At 35.3% G+C, this 20526-nt stretch overlaps 1 pseudogene; it reads left to right on the forward strand.

The window, feature by feature from the left end:
• LOC149558771 (putative aldo-keto reductase 2) overlaps positions 1-20526 on the forward strand; it is a 43676-nt pseudogene that overhangs the window by 17728 nt on the left and 5422 nt on the right.

Here is a 20526-nt window from a genome sequence, read left to right on the forward strand (position 1 = left end):
TGGTTGAACAATATTGCTGCAGTAAATTTTTGTGGGTATCATCCTCACCCCAGTTTTACCTTCTTATTCCTGGAGGGTTTTTGGGTTACCAAAATTTTGGTGTTATGAGTTATTGTTGCATGAGTTTTGTTACATGTTTATTTGATGTATTTACATGAATACAACTTACTTTCAGTTAAAATTTTATTGGCTAAAGTTTGATACTTATGATTCACACCCCCCTCTCATAAGTACTCTTTCCATATTTGAATATTCCAACAATTGGTATCAGAGCTGGTCAGGTTCTCACAAGGAAAATCCTAACAGCTTAGAGGAAAAGATCTAAAGATGAAAGCTTTCGAACTTGGAAAGATCATTGAAAATCAGGTGATAGATGTGCGACTTGCTCTACATAGCTTGGAGGAATTCAGAAACAAATTGAGAAGCTCATTAAAAAAGAGGAAGGATCTAGCCATAGCTGAAAATGATATACACTACAAGGAGATCTATACCACCAACATATTTTCCAGTGGAGACACTAAAGAGTTTGATGCAGCAATAGTAGAACTGATGGAGAAAAATAAAATTCAAGTAGATGAGATAAGAACTCTCAAGATGGAACATGAATCACAGGCTATAATGATATAAGAAATTACTAAACAAAAGAAAAGACCAATTGATGATAAGGTCATGATGGAAAATGACAAAAGGAATCTTGCAAACAGACTTGAAGAAAAATGTAGTGAACTGACAAGGATCTCAAACATATAGATGGATACACTTGCCCAAACGATGAATCTTCATCATGAACTCAATGTAAAGGATATTGAGATCTCTATCTTGAAGATCCAAAATGAACAAATGTAGAATGAATTGAACAGAGAAAAAGAGGTAGCAGAGAATCTCAACAAATCAAGTGAAGCAATCAAGTATTTTGAACAGTTGCTGAAATCACCAAAATCTGCCCATGATACATCAGGACTAGGATACAATAACACTGAAGTTGGAGAATCTTCAAAGAGTGCTGAACAAAGAAGTGATAAAGGTAATAATTCAAAACCCACTTGTCATTTCTGTAATAAGAAGGGACATACAGCTAATGTGTGCAAGAGTAGAAGATTCAATCAATCAAACATACCCAAAAGTTTCTGTCACAAGTGCAACATGCAAGGACATATGACACAAAAATGCAAATCCAATGTCACAAGGACTCAAAGATTTGATGGACATTGTTATAATTGCAAAATGTATGGACATAGGGCATTTGAATGCAGATCAAAACCTATGTGGATAGTAAATCAACCAGCAAAGACATCAAACAATGAATTTTGGGATTACAACACCAAGAACAGCTGTCACTATTGTCAAGAATATGGACATATCCCACAAAACTGCATAAGAACACATTTTAGAGGGAACTACAAAAGATGGTTGAGTCAAACCACATGTTTTAGTTGCTTAAAAATTGGTCATGTCAGCAAGAATTGCCCAACAAGGTCAAAGGCATCAAGTTCTGAGTTCAACAATGGAAAGGCAAAGATAGATGTTGGACATATTAGAAGTGAAATGAATAAGACATGGAGGAAGAAAGATGAGTCTAGCACATCAAGTACAGAGATCAGTTCACCCAATAGGTCAAGTGATCACACTTCATCAAATTAAGCAAAAGAACAAGTGTGTGGGATTGATAAACGAAGTTACATCATAAATTAGTCCCAAGACATATAAGAATTACAAAAATGAAATCAGCATAAATAAAGATGCTAAGTCAAAATTGACAAACTTTTGTGAAGATCTGTCAAAGTTGCCTTCAGAAGCCGAGTTGCTAACAACGACTGAGTCGATAGTTGATGCCAAGCTATCAATAGGAGCTGAGTAAAGTAAAACACAATAGGAGCTGAGTCATGACAAAACTTTTTGAGTTCCGAGTAGACAGTTGGTAGCGTACTAAGCATTTATTACTCTATTTTGAAGGGTACATAAATCTGATTTTCGATCATTTTCCCACCATTCGAACAAGAAGCAAAGACAAAAAAGAGCGGAGAAGATCAAAATCAGCTTAGAAGCCATTTGTGAAGATTTCAACAGCGATTCAAGAAAAATTTCATCGATTTAAGGTATTTTACTTAAGTGCTGAGCTACATAGGACTTATAAACTTGTTTAAATTATAAACCCTAGTTTGGCAAACAATGGCATCTGGGTCAGAAACCACTAAGGGTATAGAGAGTCATGAAGTTCAGTTGGTCAGCAACGAAGTTAAACAACTTGAATTTAAGCCCATTCCAAAAGTAGCATACAAGAATGATCCTGCAGGTGCATTATCAGTTATTTCGAATAAATTTGTTATGGTCCAAGATGTTTGCAAATGTTATAATTGAAAAATTGTTGCCATAGGAGACTTAGAAATTCATAATGCATATGATAAACTATGTGAAAACAAAGTACTGAAAAATGAGTTTTCAATAATTGAAAGAAAAGGGTTAACCAAAACCCTAGCATTTTTGACTGTTTTCAAAATAGAATGGGTAGAGATAGTTTTTAGCGGAATACATGATGGAGCTTTTTGGTTAGAGTTAGGGCCAGTAAAATTCACCAAGAAAACTGTTCATAGGGTTACTAGTATTCCAACCCTAGATCAGCCAAAGACCCTACGAAGTGACAAAAGGGAAGTAATAGAGAAAAATACAGGTGCCAAATGGAACAATAGAGGAATGACTATCGACACAGTCATAGATCCCCTACTAGATTTTTCTATGAGAATCATTTCACATAAATTCTATCAATCAAGCAGGTTGAATAGTGTACGTTGTATAGCAGTTGATGTTGCATACAAGATAATCAAAAGAGATCACACTTATGATCTGGGAGAGCTCATGTTTCAATAGATTAATGAAAATCTGGGAGCTATAAGGAAGAGAAAGGGAGCTCAATGCAAATTTGGATCAGTTTTGATGTGTATGTTTTTCTATCTGATGAAAGAATTTCCTTCTATGGGTAAAGTAAAATGGAATCCAGATAAAACAATTTTTGAACAAATTAATGGATACATTGAATAGATGGGTGAAAATTTTGATTCCCAAATGACTGGTTATTTTGAGGACTTCAAAAAGTCCATGAAACAAAGAATGAGAATTCCAGTCTCATTGACTGAGAAATATGAAAAAGATATTTGTTTTCTTGTAGATATAGATTATACTTACATACAAGCAGTTATACCTAGAATAAGATGGCTTAGGCCACTAGGTTATGAACTTGATGTTGATCAAGCCTCTACAGCAATAACAACTCTACTTGCAGAAGAAGCTGATAAAAATGCAAAATTTTTTGCAACCTATGATGTTGTCAAATCAAAGGTGATAACAGATTTGAAGACTGCTTTAGCAGTAAAGAAGAAAGAGAAAATGGTGAGACAAATCAAAAGAAAATTTGGCGTGGAAGAAGAAGAAGGAACAACAGGAGAAGAGGGAGAAGACATTGAAGAAGAAGGAGATAAACTTCAAAGTCAAACTCAAGGGATAGGAGAAGACAAAGTGGAAAGTGCTGAGGTAGAAGAAGCCAAGGAAGCACCAGTTAAGAGAAAGACCACAACTCCTTCTGCTCCTGAATCCAAGGGGAGGAAAGTAGCTGCCCTTGCACCTAAGAGACCGACCACAAGGGCTGTAGCACAAAAAGACCAAGAGGAGGCAAAAGGAAAGAAGAAAGACTCAAAGAAGACTGTTGCTGAGTCAAAGAAAAGGAAATTTATTCCCCAGCTTGAAACAAATGAGGAGAAAATAGAGTCAAAGGAAAATAGTCAATTTCAAGTGGTAAGACACAAACCCTAGATTACCGTTGATAAATTATGCTCAAAAATTAGAAATAATGATTTAAAAGGTCTAAATAACCTAAATTTTTCTAAGCTCACCAAAGAAGAGCAAAATAAATTAGAGGAATCTGTGTATGCTATGATGGCCGAGTATAAGCACACACCTCTAGAATTAGATGAATCTATGCCAAGAGAATTGTATAAAATTGTAGAGGATAAATGGCATTTTTGTTTACAAATGGAAAAAGAAATAAGGGAGTCACATCGGCAAGATTGTTGCCTAATTTGACTAAAGATCAAATAATAAATGCCGTAAAAAGGCATAATAACAGATTCACTCCCAAGTATAGAGCATTCAGCATATTGCAGAATACAATTGAAGAGGTAGTTACTAAATCCACAAGATTGTGGAAAATAGTTTACAAGAAAAATGAAGATGTATATAATGAAGAATATAAGGTAGAAGAAATTTCCAAGGCAAAGGAAAAGAAAGCATCAGAAACAAAAGAGAAGGAACTAGTGGAGAAGAGTAAAGAAGAAAATGAAGAAGAGGCACATAATGAGGAGAAAGAGGAAGAGAAAGATACAGCTGAGCCATAAGATCAAAGTATACAAGACATACAGGTATCTCCTCCTAGTGCTCCTCATGCCACCATCACACCTGTAGATATCATAAAAATAAAGGATGTTACAGATACTTCAAATCTAAACATCAATCCATTAATTATAGAGGATTTGGAAATCCTTGACCAATCATCACTTGTAGAAAAATTAAGTTCAAATCCTATATTGGTCAGTGTTGATGAATTAAAAAATTTAGAAGTCAAGGTAAAAGCACAAGTTCCACCTTTGACCATACAAACTATTGGTATTCTATTCTTCCACCACCACCTCCACCAAGTATAGTCACTGATACACTTCAAGTGCTGAGTACAGTAGTAGGGGAAATAAAAGAGACATCTGAACAACTGACAAGTTCAACCCCACCTAGCATTCGTAAAAGGGATATTCAAGCTGAAGAAAAGGATGAGACAAAGAAGAAGGAGGAGACTGCAATACAAACACTGGTTGCATTACCAAAATTTGGTACTCCAACACAAACTCTTTAGCAGCCGAGCACAAATGGATTATAGTTGCAAATCAGGACACCAGGCTCGAGCTCATCAAAGGCAGTCAGGAGACTTCACTATGGAGTTCCTGAGCTTGATGAAGAAATAAAGATCCCATATTATGAATCTAACACTCTTACTAAAGAAAATATTAATGAAATTTAGAGTGCATTAGACAAAAGAAGGAGACAAAAAGCACTAAGAAAGGAATACAAGCATAAGCTTACATTGAATGAAATTAAAGCTATATTAATAGAAGCTTTTTGCTTACAATCTCTAGATGAATCAAGACCAATTATGGAAAAACTATCTGATATAGTTGCCAGGTGACTAATGAAGACCAGGAAACAAATGCCATATTGCTTGAATGGTCACAAAAGAAGTTCCAAGGTAAAGTAAATAGTAAAATATCTGGTGATAGAGCACTGTCACAAGAAGAACTAGCAAAGAAAGTTATAATAGTTAAAATTGTACTAGGAAACATCTTTTCCTTGTACAACAAGTTGTGTGATTTTTTCGCATTCACACAAGACACTAGCCAAAAAATACTGAGTTTGGAAAACAATCTGAAAATTTCTAGCATGCTACTCCCCACAGATCCAGCTCAGAGTGAGAAGCATTTTGTCCAATTGCTTCACACACAAAGAGAGTTATTTGTCTTAGCAGTAGAGGAGGCAACCAAAAAAGCCAAATTGATACAAATTCAATCATCAATTACTCCTCTTTTGGAACTACTTCACAAGGAGCAGATAAAGGCAGAGACAGTCCTCAGGAAAGATCCCAATCTTTCTTCATCTGATGGACTTGTACACCTAGCAGCAGAGATTTCCATCCAACATAAGACATTAGATGTCGCATTAGCAAATTGGGATGCAGCTCTAAAGGTACTCCTTGAAGTAAACAACACATTTTTGGCCAAGTATGGCATTTCATTGTAAAGACCCTTGACATAAGTGTCAAAAAGGGGGAGAATAAGAATAAGAGTTAAGTACAGGAATGAAATGATAAGTATGATAAAAGGGGGAGATAGCAAATTTAGGGGGAAATAGAAAATTTTGAGATAGCAAATTTTGGGAGCAAATTTTGAATGACGGATAAATTACTGAGTCACATGGATCTTAATTAAGTTTTTTTGCCACTCATGTCAAAGGGGGAGATTGTTAGCTTAAAGAATAAATTTGACAACTAAGTGTCAATACACTTAACCAAGATCAAGAACAAGTGCCGAGTGAGAACAAGTGTTGAGTGACAACAAGTGCCGAGTGACAATAAGTGCCAAGTGCAACAGGTGCCGAGTGATAACAAGTGCTGAGTGATAACGAGTGCTGAGTACAACATGTGCTGAGTGATATAGTTTTGTTCAAGTGCCGAGCTATCCAGGAAATAGCATGTTCCGAGTATCAAAAATACTTTAGGAGCTGAGTAACTCAGTAGATCAGCATAAAAGTTTGAAATTGCACAAACTATGATGCAAATAGTTTTTGTAGCCGACAGAAGGTAAATCTCGAAAGATTTAATGATGAGATCGAAACTTTTATTTTTCCTATGTAATTTGCATGTAGCCAATAAGAAAAATGCTAAAGGCATGCAACCAATTAGAAAAAGACAAGTATTGAGCGAGAAATTGAGAATCAATATGGATCATAGATCCAAATCAAACCCTAAGTCTTTGGAGTCTTTATAAGGAAGACAAAATTTCATTGTAAATATACATATGGAAGGACATACAAGGGTGCATAAGAAAATATGTTTTTAGAAGCAAGGGTTATCAGATCACAAAGGATCAAGATCAGGAGAAGGCAAAAAAGGAGCCTACATTCAGCAATCAAGGATTGTAATCTATCAAGTTTATTGTATCTAATACTCTCTAGCAATTGTATTAGAATAAAAATCCTATGGTGATAGGTTAGCTTTATAGCTATTTTGTAAAGAACCTTTTGATTAGGTGATTGAAATCTTTTAACCGGGTGACACTTCATGTTAAGTGTTTGTAAATCCTCTAACCAGGTCATTATTAATACAGTGTAAAGCCTTTAACAGGAAAACCATCAAAAGTGGTTGAACAATATTGCTGCAGTAAATTTTTGTGGGTATCATCCCCACCCCAATTTTACCTTCTTATTCCTGGAGGGTTTCTAGGTTACCAAAATTCTGGTGTTATGAGTTATTGTTGCATGAGTTTTGTTACATGTTTATTTGATGTATTTACATGCATACAACTTACTTTCAGTTAAAATTTTATTGGCTAAAGTTTGATACTTATGATTCACCCCCCTCTCTCATAAGTACTCTTTCCATATTTGAATATTCCAACATAAGCAGTGTGCTTTCTTTGAGTTTTTGTATCCTCCTCTTACCTTTGTTAAACACCTATGGAAGCTTGATTTCAAGTTCTGTTCTTTCCTTGGCCTCATCATATGTTCCAAAGTGTGGTGCCTTTGAATCAATAGGTTCATTTATCAAGGCTTCAATCATGTCTTTTAATTCATCAATATTCAACTCATAGGGAAGAGGTTTTACCCATACAAGTCTGGGTTTCACTACTTGAATGTAGACTCTATCACAATCTACCATGAAGCAAACATCATAATTGTAATCTTCAACCAATTTCCTAGGTATCCTAAATTTGTTAGTCATTTTATCCTTGAAGACATCACAATAATTATCCATTATACTTACAAAATTTTCTCCCATTTTTGCAATATACTCATTAATCTGATATAGCACTGGCACATCCTTTCTCCATACTACCATGTCTTTTGAAGGGAAAAAATTTTGAACATAGAAAAATAAACATGTCAACAATGAACTAAATTTGTAAGGGTTATTCTTGGAAGTTCTAATACTTTCCACATTTTTGTTAAATTGCTTTAACAACAAATCTGCAAGATCGTATGATAGATTATTCTTTATGACTTTGAATGCCAAGTCTACTACTTCACATGACACAGTGTTTAGATGACTAGAACTATAAATATTGTGTACTATCATATGTATGCCAAATTTTAGTTTTGCATCTATTACGCTACTGATCTTCATACCTTTGTCATCCCACTTGGCTAGGGTTTTCTTTTCTAACTCCACCTAACCTATGGTTTTAGTAGTTTTGGCTTTGGAGAGCATGGGAAGGTCAGTGATGCAATGAATCATCTTCCTAGTGATCAAAACTGGTTGCTCAAGCCATAACTGACCATTGTGAACTCGACTTAGGATGTATCTAATCCATTTGATTTGGAAACTTCAGGGTAGGTGAGGAATGTAGGTTAAACCCTTGGCTTCCAAATCCTTATTCTTAGGCTTAAGAACACCATTCACACACAATTCTCCTAGGGCATCATTCACCTCTAGGGTTCCACTAGTACATTTAAGACCATTTTTTGACCATTATTGGTCAAAATTTTGACCCAATTTTTGACCAAACTTTGACTAAATTCGACCAACCCATTGGTCGGAATTTTTTCGGTCGAAATTTTGACCAACCTTCCGGTTGGTCAAAATTTTGACCAATACGTTGGTCGAAAAACCTCCATAGCCATGGTGCAAGTTCTGTTAGGAATTGGTCAAAATTTTGACCAATGAAGGTAGAAAATTTTGACCAATAAATGTAGAAATTTCAACCAATAAACATAAAAATTTTGACCAATGAGAGTCAAAAATTTTGACCAATAAAGGTAGAAATTTTGACCAATGAAGGTCAAAAATTTTGAACAATGAAGGTAGAAATTTTGACCAATGAAGGTCAAAAATTTTGACCAATGAAGGTAGAAATTTTGACGAATGAAGGTAAAAAATTTTGACCAATGAAGGTAGAAATTTTGACCAATGAAGGTCAAAAATTTTGACCAATGAAGGTAGAAATTTCTACCGACAGGTAGGTGTAAATTTTTTTCAGGCATTCTATAAAATAGTCACATGCCTTGCATATGATATGACATTTTGCATGCATCCTGCACTCTCATCCGGCTGATGATGGATTACAGAGAGTGATCTAAAACCATGATGCTAAAAAACACACACAATCAAATCCAAAATGAACTTGCACTACAAATGGATTGTGGAAATCCGATATTGTTAATTTTGCATGCATGTCTACCAGGACAAATATATGTTTAAGTTGTGATTGTCCTGGTAGACATGCATGCAATTTTACCAATATCAGATTTCCACAATCCATTTGTAGTGCAAGTTCATTTTGGATTTGATTGTGTGTTTTTTAGCATCATGGTTTCAGATCACTCTACGTAATCCATCATTAGCTAGATGAGAGAGAGTGTAGGATGCATGCAAAATGTCATATCATACGTAAGGCATGTGAACTATTTTATAGAATTCCTGAAAAACACTAACAGTAACTAATATGAAAAATATATAATTAGTTATATGATTGAGACAAATCATGTACTAGTGAGTTGGTCAAAAATTTGATCAATGAAGGTCAAAAAATGAACCCAAATGCACTAGTGCAAGTATGCTTTCCAAGTTGACTCTTTGAGTTCGATCATCAAGTCACCCCACCAAAGTGCCTCATCAAGGTCAGTATATAGGTCCACTCATCAAGCTTGCTCACCAAGTTAGCTCACCATGTCATGTCTCTAAGTGGCCTTGCTAAGTTGGCTCACCAACTTGCCCCACCAAGTTGCCACTTTAAGCCCACTCACCATGTTAGATCACCAGGCCGACTCCCTAAGTCAGCTCGCCAAGCTAACAATTGAAGTATGCTCACCAAATTGACTCTCTAAGTTTGCTCACCAAGTCTACCCCCTAGGCCAACTCTCCAGGTCAACTCACCAAGTCACCCCCACCCAGTCACCTCAACAAGTTGACTCATTAAGTCAACTCATGAAGTTGACTCACCTAGTGGTTTTACCACCTTGCCCCAGCAAGTGGGCTCACTTAGTGTGCTTACGAAGTTTCCCCATAGAGTTTCTTCTCTAAGCTCGCTCACCATATAAACTCACTTGGTCAGCACACCAAGTTGACAGTTTAAGTTTTCTCATCAAGTCACCCAACCAAAGCACCTCATCAAGGTCAGTCTTTAAGTGCACTTAGTAGGTTGGCTCACCAAGTTGCTTCACAAAGTTGCCTCACCAAGTGGGCTTGATAAGTCAGCTCACCAACTTGCACCACCAAGTTGCCACTTTAAGTTGACTTTCCATATCAACTTGCCAGGCTGACTCCCATAGTCAGCTCACCAAGCTAACAGTTCAAGTATGCTCACCAAGTCAACTCTTTAAGTTCGATCACCAAGTCTGCCCCCTAGGTCAACTCTCTAGGTTAGCCCACCAAGTCACCCCCACCGAGTCACCTCAATGAATTGACTCTTTAAGTCAGCTCACCAAGTCTACTGTTCAAGTACACACACCAGGTCAGCTCGCCAAGCCCACCAAGTCATGTCACCAAGTCAATTGTTTGAGTACACTCACAAAGTTGACTCTTTAAGGTTGGCTTGCCAAGACAGCCCACCAATTCATGTCACCAAGTCACCTCACCAAGTTGGCTCACCCACATGTCCCACCAAGTCCTCAAGTCTGCTCGCCAAGCTGACAATTCAAGTGCGCTCACCAAGTCGACTCTAAGTTTTCTCACCAAGCCCATCCCCTAGGTTAACTCTCCAGGTCAGCTCACCAAGTCACTCCCACCCAGTCACCTAAATGAGTTGACTCTTTTAGTCAGCTCACCAAGTCTACTATTCAAGTATGCATGCTAGGTCGGCTCGCCAAGCCAGCCCACCAAGTCATGTCACCAAGTCGATTGTTCGAGTATGCTCAAAAAGTTGACTCTTTAAGTTCGCTCATCAAGTTGCCCCACCAAAGCACCTCATCAAGGTCAGTCTTTAAGTCTTCTCACCAAGTCAGCTTGCCAAGTTGCCGCACCAAGTTGACTCACCTCTTGCCTCACCAAGTGGACTCACTAAGTCAGCTCGCCAACTTGCCCCACCAAGTCGACTTTTCAAGTATGCTCACCAAGTTGACTCTTTGAGTTCGATCATCAAGTCACCCCACCAAAGTGCCTCATCAAGGTCAGTCTTTAGGTCTGCTCACCAAGTTAGCTCTCTATGTCACGTCTCTAAGTGGCCTTGCTAATTTGGTTTGCCAACTTGCCCCACCAAGTTGCCACTTTAAGCCCACTCACCATGTTAGATCGCCAGACCGGCTCCCCAAGTCAGCTCGCCAAGCTGACAATTGAAGTATGCTCACCAAGTCGACTCTCTAAGTTCACTCACCAAGTCTGCCCCCTAGGCCAACTCTCCATGTCATCTCACCAAGTCATCCCCACTTACCCCACCAACTTGCCACTTTAAGTCAACTTGCCATGTCAGCTTGCCAGGTCGACTCTCCTAGTCAGCTCGCCAAGCTGACAATTCAAGTACGCTCACCAACTAGACTCTTTATGTTCACTCACCAAGTCCACCCACTAGGTCAGCTCACCAAGTCACCCCCACCCAGTGCTTATTTTGAACAAACCAATCTAGATCATAAGAGAAGTGATTAGAGATTATTATGAAAGGGTGCGACTAAAAAGAGAGATAACTCGCTTCATTTACGACATGACTAATCATTTCTAATTAAAGCTATAAAAAGGTAGTTCTATCATTCAACTCAGGATGATTGGAAGAACTTATTATATTTTGTATCTCACAATGATCGCTTTATAAGAGAGCATATTGCCTTTGGCACCCATTCAGTGCAGGCATATAAAGTCTACCATCAGAAATGACATCATCTTTGAGTATATTTATATTGTCATATCAGACAACTTATCACATTATTTAGAGTATAAATATAAAGTTATATTAGAGATGGCCTGCATATTTGCAAATTCTTACTTGTATATCAGACACAATGAACAGTACAAGGTACTAAGAATTTCCTCAATCATTGCATGTAATTTCCTGTATATTAGAAATAGCAAATATGTATCATCTTGATTGTTATGCAATCATAATTATTTTGATCTGAACCATATTGTATATGCATTTGGAATTAAGAATCATTCAAATATTACTTTAATACAAGAAACTATTTCTATATTCATTGAATTGTTAAGAATTCAAGTAGTATCTCATAATAAAAAACATAAGGAAATTACAACCACCAAATTATGTGACTGAGAAGTAAGTCTGCAGAGTCTGGAGTTGCTCATTTTACTATAGATAACATTTTTCTAAGAAGCTTTACCCCAATCAGGAATTGATACTCCAATGACACATACTCACAACCACTAGTTTTATATCCACCAGGGTCCCTGCCAATATTTGAAGGTTGCATATGATGCATGACTACTACTAGGATTTTCTCCAAAAAAAGAAATTCATGTTGTCATAAAAGCTATTGTCTAGTAACATCCTAGCAAATCTCATGCCTCTAAATTTCTAATGATGTCTGTATATGTCAGATCCCAATTGTGACAGTCGTAAATAACACATTACATATCTTCCTAGAATGTTCTTGACAGGAAGAGATCCCCTATTTTAAAATAAGACAAATCAGAGTCAATCCATTTAAAAGTTAGATATAAAAATATAGGTGGCACACAGTCTATTAGAAACTTAAGCTTCCACTCTACTTACCAAACATGAGAGTCACAGTTGTTGTTCTGGTTATCGTCCATCACAAAAACATAGCCATGAGGCACATGCTGCAAATGGATATAACATGAAATGTAGAGATTTTAGTTAACTTTATTGATCGTGTAATCAATGAATAACAAAAGGATATGTGATGTGTGAAACCTCTATCTTTATGGATATTGTAACTTTAATTCCCATATGAGTATTGTTTCCAGTGTATCAAATTATGTTAATTCATCAGGATTCAACTACGAGGAGGGTTTGAGTCAAAACTTATACATTTAGCATACTTTGCAGTAGGACCATTGTCTTCTACACACAATATAACATGTCAACAAGCTCTACACCATATGCAGCAAGAACATAAAAATATAATTTCTTGGATTCAATCAACACTAAAGAAAAATTGCATATTTAATTGAAACTACTTTGAAGCCTCTTTGATAAACTTGTAAATCTTTAAATGGCAATATAATTTATTACTGAGAGACTTGGTCCAGAAAGATAAGATGGATGACTGAATAGATTTTCCCCAACTAACAATTTTCTTTTCTGAGACTTCAGGAAATGCTATCAAGATCCTTTACAAATCAAAATTGGGGCAATTATATTATTTGATGAGAACCTGACTTTGCCCTCAATAATTAGACATTTTTCCCTTCACAAACTCTTTACATTCTCAATTTTGACTCCTTAAACATAGACATAGCTCTGATTTTCATTGTTTCCCACATCAAGGTAACATCAATGGCCATAAGTAGTGATTTTCAAATTAAATTTAAAAAGGACCAATAATTATGGCAAGGTAGTTAACTAAGTCCAACCCCAAGCCTTCCTCCAACAAAACCTAATATGACATCCATAACTTGATTTTGGAGTAAAAATAATGACTATTACAACACTATATATTTCTTTCACAAACAAAATACCAACAAGATAGGTATCAAATGACAGTGGTCATGAATCAATTTGTCAAGATGCCAAATGCATCTAGTCACCATATACTCTAAAAGCTTAATTTCCTTGAGACAAGATTCGTGGGCAAGAAAATAGCCAGTATACAAATTGAGAAGAACTGAAATATTAGGAAGAATCTACAAAATAACATATCTAAGTACCCCATGAAAAGTAAACTAGATTTCAAAAAGTTTGATATCAATATGTATGCCATGTGCCATATAGCAAGCAACGTAGCAGCATCCCCAACACAAGTGGTAATTCTGTGGGAAGGAACACTGATATCAAATATAAAATTTGATAAGAAAGAGACAAAACTCATTTTGATATTTCTTATGAAGGCTTGACCATGAAATCATAATAGGAGAACCCATATCAATTGGACCATCAAATTGTGAGAATACTTGCTCAAATACCCAACAAATCACAAACTTTCCAACAAAATCAAACTCTTTGCAAAATTAAGGTTGGGGACTTATCTAGGCATGTGTGCAATTGTGTTAACTAATCAAATATTGTTATACAAGAATACATTGCAATTTTGGCTTGTAGAAGAATATTAAATGGGTTGGTGGTAAGAAACTCTTTCAACTTACTCCTGATTACATGTATGCTTGACTACCCTATGTGGATTGGTGCAATTAATTGAACCTCCTATGAGGTCTTCATGATTCTAGGAATGTTTGGGCTAAGAGACAAGAATTTGGTCCAATTATCTACCTAAAAAAGTCATTTTTTCAGATAGTTTTGTTGCTTAATAAATTGGTTGTAGGCAATAACTCTTATAAGTCTATCTAGATGCCACATTATCTTTTTTTGTGAATAATGTGGCAATGTAGGTTCATAAAGATAAAGATGATGGTAAGAAATTATATCCAGATGGGGACTCCTATTCTTTATGCTAAGTGTCAGAGAAGTCTTTCAAAAGGTGCAAGTAAATGTTAGAGGTATTATCTTTGAGACAAACTCTATTCAAACAATTTGATGCACCTTAGGCATATAGCTTGTGCCAGCCCTTGCAAAGAAATGGTTATTTAAAAATTTTGAGCCAATGATACTATTTTAGACTTAGAAAGTATATGTTGGTTTTCTTAGATCATATCTATACAAAATATTCCTTTGCTTCACCTATTTTTAGTTGCAGAATGTAGCTAGGAGTAGAGAAAAATGACATCACTAATGAAAAAAATAATCTCAATATATTTTTCTCTACATGGATGGTTCCTCAAATGTGATGATCCCTCTCAATATCTTCTATAATTTTTCTTATCATTTTGGTTTTGAGTTATTGTGATTGAATATTCATTAAAAACATATATTAAAATGCAAGTGAAATTCTATTTGACAATAAAAATGAACAGCATATATCGTCACAATAAAATACTATTATAAAGAACATTAAGTAGATATGAAGCTTCTAAATATAATGGAGGTTACAGATCTACTATAACAATTCTCCCTTTATATGAAGCTGTATATAGATATAAACATTATAAGAAATTAAATATATTATTCAATTACTATGAAAAGAAACATTTCACTTAACAAAAACTAATATATCAAGTACCTCCATTTGAAGAAAAATTATCACTTGTTGCGCGAAAATCATGGATACTTAATTGATGAGTAAGTCTTGACAATAAAGATGCCTATTTTTTGAATCTCTCACGTTTCCTTTTTGCATTCTGATCTTCTTGGAGAAGTTCTTCAATCTTTGCTGTACTCTGAGAGCTATTTGAAGTAGAATTGAAAAATAATATATGAGGAACACAAAAAACAAATATAACTAGTACCATGGCCATATTAGCCACATTTAATTAACTTTCACCTAATAGAGCTATACAGTTGAATCAGCATTTCCTCTTTGGCTTTCTCAACTTGGCAGAGCACCACAACCTGTCAATCATTGAAGGAAAAGTTAATACTCATGAGAACCATATAGAAGAATGCCTATTTCTATAGTGCTTTGATGCAAGGATGTTCTAAGGTTCTTACTTTGGGTACATTTGCAGCAAGACTATTCAGAACAGCTTCCACATAACCAAATACTTCCTGAGACATCAACCTCAACTCCTCCTCTGGATCAACTGGTCACCTGGCCATTGTATCCTAATTACAAAGAACATGAATAAACTGAACATTAGCTTTGCCTCAGTATTTAATTTGTTTCTTTTTAGATAAATTAAGATGCATCATGATCAATCAACCTTACAGAAGGAAAAAACCATTCCTAGCATTTTCATTAAATAATTAATAGAAAACCAGCACAAATGTTTTTTACCACATTACATAAGTTTGTTTTAAGAATGCGGACTATAAAGCGTAGAGCTACTACAATTTTATTGTAAAGCAACTATGAGAAATAAATTGGCACATTGTTGAAAAGTCATCTAAGCTCCATATGAATGGATATTCCTAATAGTACATGAGTCTGTGTCTCATCTCACATTCAAACTCAGTGACCTTAATTACCTAAGTTGAATTCCTTCTAAAAGGTAGCAACTAAGAGATAAAAAGATTTGTATGGTTAATAATTGACAATAGTTCCATAGGGCAGACTAAAGGGGAATCTATTTGTCCATCTCACATTCAAACTAAGGTTTTGCATATCATCTCCACAGTTTCTATTTATCACTTCGGCTAAGATATATTATAATATTAATGAAGTTGCACAGACCATAGTCAAGGTACCTGGTCCATTAAGAAATTTATCAAATTAACTAAAACATTTACAAGGTAGTTATCTTGAACTAAGATACATGGCATGTACATAGGCAAAGATTTTTAATTTTTTACATTAAGCTTCTTAACTATAAAGGTCAAAACTCTGCATGGGCATCCTATACTATATTTCAATATAGTTATGCTTATATTGAGCTATCTTATTATTTTAGTTAGATACCTAAGTTACATATAGGCCTTAGCCACATGAAATAAGACCCAAATCTAGGCACAAAACTTGTAAACAAGGACCTAAACCAGATCCAATCCAAACATGTCACCTCAAATCTACAAGGCGGATCCTAATCGGCAAGGTGATGGAAAACTAAAAGTTTACCATAACAAAGAACATTTTTAAATAGAAGAGAGACAAGGGATGGAAAACTAAAAGTTTACCAAATTATGGTTCACTAACGTTTATAGCCATTGTCTTTCACCATTACTATGTCTCTATTGTATAGAGTTGTGAGAAAAACCAGTTGAGTCATTGTCTTTACCTTCAAAATCCCCCTCACCCATGGACTTACTTGGAGTAATTTGCACATTTGTTAGACTGGAAATCCTACTTCCAATGCAAGAGGACTTCTCTAAAGGTGAGTTCAACATTTTGGACATGGGCATTAGAGCTGAGATACTATGTTCCCAGCTTGACTTTTGACTGTATGAAATGATTCCTAAGACAATTTGCCTCAGAATTAGAGAGAAAATTGGGACTTGAACTAGAGTTGATAGTCTTGTTTCTGGCATGGGCATCCTTGAACCTAAGGAGGAGCATCTTGGCAGTCTCTTTGCCCCTCAAAAGGCAGGCTGCTTCATCCTTTGCAGTGTCAAAGGTGCCCAACAAACTAATCTTTTGAATGTTGTCTTCTATCTCTGCAACCCATCTCCTTGATGGCCTTTGTCTAATAGTAAGACCATTAGTTCTGATAGAAGAACCATTTCCTGTAAGAAATATGTGTTGACACCAATAATATCATATCTGATTCTCATCACACTGAATATATATGGTTTAATCTTCAAAAAATTTGTGGAGTTCAAGGATTGCTTCTTCTGTCAGTTTAATGTTTCCTTGTTTAGCTTCTTCTTAATCAGAATACCAACAATCTGTTGAAGTTAGTTTCTCAGTGAGATATTAGATGATACACATTTTATTATCCTTGTCTTTTTGGCCCACTACCAAGAAATCTCTCTTCCAATTGTGGTAAAACTTTGTACATCCTGGGCAGGCTTGACAAAGCAAGGTTTCATAGACCAAAAAGCATGTAGACACCCAAAAACAATTCCATAAAGGAAAAAGCATTCTAGCCTAGCATGTATAGAAGATATAAAATATTAATTGTGAGCTATATTATTTCTTGAATTTCTAGAGGCCTGTATGATTTACTCTATGTTCTTCAGATTCGTATATTTGCACTTGTTTTTCTCATCAAACTCATTCTTTGAATATCGTGAATAACCTTCTTTTCTTTGAACTTAGTTAGAGAAGCATCTTATTGTTGGATTAACTGTCAACATTTTCTTTTGAAATTTGTGAGATGGCTTAACTCTTTAAGTTCACTCACCAAGTTCGCTCGCCATGTCGGCTCATCGAGTCAACTCACCAAGTCACCCCTCCAAGTCACTTGAAGCAAAGAAAAATTTGGTGTATTGTGCAAGTCTAAATAATGCTATCATTTTATATTTATAAAAACACTTACTTGGAAACATAACGAAGTGTTCTCCCCTTAGATTACTTCTCATTTAACAAACCAAGGAAAATGCAATAGATATATTTATCAACAAAGAAATAACATCAACGAGAGTAACCATGCCATCTCTTATCATTCTCAGTATTGCCATTGGCACATAAAGAACTGGGCTACACTTCAAAATGCCAAAACCTTGAGCAGAATTCACTGTGAGAAGAAGCAAGTTATGTTTCCTTGGCAGGTGTTAGCTAGCAATCATTTCATATAAAATCTTATAAAAGAATTCCTAAAGCTAACCACATTTTGAAATGAGATAACAACTGATATATATCATTTAAAACTCAATTTATTCCTATTTGTGCATAACATTAGCAGGTTAGTGTTATGCCAAGAGAATGGAATTTATGTATCCTCTTGACTCTAACAAAGACAAAGGGCCATTCTTGTCACTCTTTAGAGGTAAGCCATAAACTCTGAAGAGACAGTAAGCCAAAATTATTGGGCACACAAAGGTCAAAAAACATGGAAAATGTATAGGACAAATAGAGTCAACTTTTATGAAAATGATAAATATCTCCCATCAACAATTGAGAAAGGTTCAAAGCACATGCCTCCTCATAGAACTTTAATAGCATTTCTGGACAAGATGTTATCATAGCAGACAAACACTTAGTTGCTACCCTCTGAACCTTCCAACTGATATCCTCATCATCGCTATATTCATTAGCACTCTCTCTACATCAATAGAATAGTATTCACATGTTGGTCATAAAATTCATAATTACATGAAAATAAAAGACACCATTGTGCAAAAATTAAATTTTCTCAAGCAAATAATTATCTTAAGCAATTTTAACATACTCATCCTCCTCTCCATTACTCTCTTCTATATCTTCTTCCATATTATCAGTGTAGTTTGGATCATAGCTTATGTAGTCCAGAGCAAGTTCCAAAATCATATCACAATAAACAACCACATCTCTGGCACAACATAGGAAAAAACTCTCCAATGCCTGCAAATTGCATCTTTAAGGTGATTATTAATAGATTTTTGAATAATCAGGGTTTTCTATTTGAAGAATGAAATCTGAAGATGCATTTCACAAAACATACATATACTTCCAATATAGATGATATGAACTTTTAAAATGGAACCACTAATGTTAACAAATAGTGTGAGATGAAAATACATAATTTCTCTACAACCAAACTCATTTAACACCTGCAAGCTATATTCTCTTAGCTCCTCATCAGTTTTAGATGCACTTTTACAATAGTTAATAAGTAGGGGAACAGTTTCATTTAGATGCGGTCCAAACCTATACCCAACAACTTGACTGCATGGGGAAAGGACATATATGAGAATAAGACTATAGCTTATATAGCTAAAGGCCATTGATGATACATTGATGAACACGTGGAGTACAAGATTAAAAAATGGAAACAAAATATAGAATCGCATTTTTAAGTAACATAAAATTTCACAAATATTATATTGTTTTTATATTTTCTATATCAGTTACAATATTCAATTATTTTTCAAAAGGTCTTCACTTTTTTAGCTTCTAAAACCATTTTTCCCATAAGAACCAACCATTAACTACCCAACACGGAAATATATTATTAGTAAGTAGGAGATATTTTCCACAGCAAGTCAAATTATGATATTGCTATGTGGATTCAACTTTGTAGAATTTAAGTTAAACTCATTGACCCATGTTTCATGAGTAATAGTTCACAAGGACTCATCTTTCATGAGAATGAATGGAACACTTAGCACTCATTGCAATTAGATGATGCTCATAGGTGGTGGATAAGCTAATATTATAATTTATTAACTATAAACTAACACTATGGATCATAAACAAACAAAAGACTAGTAGACTGAAAATGTGTTCTTAGCAAAAATAGTTGTCTATTTATTTAATGTGACAAGAATGTATTCAGAGCCATGCATGAGAATCTCAAAAGAAGTTCATCCTTCACTGTTTGACTGTCATGGCTATACTAGGATAACTGTGGTACAAGGGGTGAATTGATAAATGTGTCCCTACAATTGGGATTGACAATAGCAACAAATAAATAAGCAATATTTGAGAGAGATTTAAACAACATAGATCACCTGGAAGGCTCTTAAGGTTGGTGCTAGATGACAAAATCAGAGGTTTGAAAAGCATAGTTGAATTACTAGTCACAATGGGAAATAGAGGCTTGTTTCCTACCGCTTGGAGAGATAATGTGGATCCAGAACTGTAACATTTCTCGTTCCTATACATGTGATTTGAGATATAACAATGCCTTAATATTGACTATGAAACTTAGTCTTTGCTTCTTTATTGTTAGTTCTGCAATTTATATTGCCAAAGCATTGATGAGAAATATCATTCAGTGTGAATCTTTAATTTGCTCAAGTAATCTGGTTCCAGATGTTTGGTGTAACATGATCACAATGTACTAGTCATTTGAGTTCTTAGTTTTCAATATTGGAATCAAATTAAAAAATCAAATTATAGTGTCATTCAAACTTACAATATCTGAAGGGATATAGTCGCTGAAAGTGCATATTAGATTCGTGGCACTGAATATAATGGCTGGAAATTGCATATCAAACCTGTGTAGGATAATATCAGTCTTTCTGTTGCAGATCATACTTCATATCATACCTTAAAGTGGTCATTTACTAGTCCCAAAGTGGT

This window comes from Cupressus sempervirens, chromosome 5 (genome assembly GCF_028749045.1).
Source record: "Cupressus sempervirens isolate cs-2001-9-10 chromosome 5, ASM2874904v1, whole genome shotgun sequence".
NCBI classification, from domain to species: domain Eukaryota; kingdom Viridiplantae; phylum Streptophyta; class Pinopsida; order Cupressales; family Cupressaceae; genus Cupressus; species Cupressus sempervirens.